Genomic DNA, 2,232 nt, shown 5'->3' with positions numbered 1-2,232 from the left:
AAGCAAGGTACAGATAGCCCTAGTGGGGGTGGGGTGGGGGGAAGGGATCGAAATAGGCTAAAAGGTAGAGATAAAACAATGGATGGAAATACATTTAAAAATAATGGAAATAGGTGGGAATAGAAAAACCTATATAAATTATTGGGGGGAAAAAGGGGGGATCGGAAAGGGGGTGGGGATGGAGGAGAGAGTCCATGATCTAAAATTGTTGAACTCAATATTCAGTCCGGAAGGCTGTAAAGTGCCTAGTTGGAAGATGAGGTGCTGTTCCTCCAGTTTGCGTTGAGCTTCACTGGAACAATGCAGCAGGCTAAGGACAGACATGTGGGCATGAGAGCAGAGTGGAGTGTTGAAACGGCAAGCGACAGGGAGGTCTGGGTCATGCTTGATGACAGACTGAAGATGTTCCGCAAAGTGGTCACCCAGTCTGTGTTTGGTCTCTCCAATGTAGAGGAAACCGCATTGGGAGTAGCGAATGCAGTACACTAAATTGAGGGAAGTGCAAGTGAAATGCTGCTTCACTTAAAAGGAGTGTTTGGGCCCTTAGATAGTGAGGAGAGAGGAAGTAAAGGGGCGGGTGTTGCACCTTCTGTGGTTGCATGGGAAGGTGCTGTGGGAGGGGATTGAGGTGTAGGGGATGATGGAGGAGTGGACCAGGGTGTCCCAGAGGGAACGATCCCTGCGGAATGCTGCCATGGCGGGGGGGGGGGGGGGGGTGAAGGCAAGATGCGTTTGGTGGTGGCATCATGCTGGAGTTGGCAGCAATGGCGGAGGATGATCCTTTGAATGCGGAGGCTGGTGGGGTGATAAGTGAGGACAAGGGGGACTGTATCATAGTTCTGGGAGGAAGAGTCATACGGACTCAAAACGTTAACTGTGTTCCTCTCTGCAGATGCTGCCAGACCCGCTGAGTTTTTCCAGGTATTTTTCTTTTTGTTAAGGACTAGAGGATACCTGGTTATAAGGGCCACATCACCACTATGGAAATTTGGTCAGCTCAGTTGTTGGAAAGTGTAGCCAGGCAGAGAAACTCCAATAAGAATAACAATGTGGTCACTGGTGAGACAAGCTTCCATTAACGCCAAATTGTGACTACAATAATCTATAGAAGATCGTTGATGGCAATGGCCTTATGTACAGATATTCTCAATGTTCAAGATGTGGAGAGATGGTGATTGTTTATCAATGGCAGAATCAATGAATGAAAAGATGTGTGGGGTAATTGGTAAGGAGAGGAAGCTGGTGAGGTCAGCTTCCACAGGTGTACTGGTCAGGACAAGTGAAAAGGCTAGGGAAGTTAGGATTGCTACTCATAAGGAGCTGGTGTATGGTTACGTCTGCAGTCAAATGGACTCTTTGGGGAGAACAAAGAGGAGGCACAGAGGATTGCTGTGGGTTCATTCACAGGGATTCAAGCTTAGGATGGCATTAGGAAAGCAGGAAGGCATAGGAGTAATCAAAGTAACAGAATAGAAAAATTAAAGATTGCACGACTGGTTGACAGAAAAGGGAGGGAACAAGAGAAAAGTGCTTGAGCATATTAACATACAAAAAGATGAAGAAAATGCTAGTGTAGCTTATAAGCATGACCTATTGTTTTCCTAAAGCCATCTAAAGAAACACCTGTCTTGAAATAGCATCTTTCGTAACTTCAAGATGTCACAAAGCACTATTGCCAGTTAATTACTTTTTGAAGTGTAGTCACTTGTAACTCAAATAGTCTGTTCGCACAGATAGCGTTTAGTCCAATTATTGTTGGAAATACTTCAAGTAAGTATGTGTTTTTTTAAATAAAGAGCACCGAGTCTATCATGATAACTAAGGCCTTTTAAGTTAGGGATCTTTCTAGTTTTCCCGGTCTGAACTTTTTCCAGGACCCCAATAACACTCATCATGTGTAGGGCCAAGAAAAAAGTGAGGACATGGAAATATTGCAGCAGCACCTGAAATTCACGTGCAACTGGGCACTGGGAATTCAGGTTACGTGGGCATATGAGAGAATAAAAGGATAGAGGACCCTCCCTCTCACTCTAGGTCAACGCATCCCAAACTATTTTCTAAAACAATTTAAATATTTGAAAATTAACGTAACCCCAGACACCAACAAAACTAAAACAGCATAAAGTAGCATAGTAACGTTCAATATTCTTAAACAAAAACAGAATTACCTGGAAAAACAGCAGGTCTGGCAGCATCGGCGGAGAAGAAAAGAGTTGACGTTTCGAGTCCTCA

Source organism: Carcharodon carcharias, chromosome 17 (genome assembly GCF_017639515.1).
Source record: "Carcharodon carcharias isolate sCarCar2 chromosome 17, sCarCar2.pri, whole genome shotgun sequence".
Classification (NCBI taxonomy): Eukaryota; Metazoa; Chordata; class Chondrichthyes; order Lamniformes; family Lamnidae; genus Carcharodon; species Carcharodon carcharias.
The sequence above is the reverse complement of the archived record's forward strand: the minus strand, read 5'-3'. Positions refer to the sequence as shown.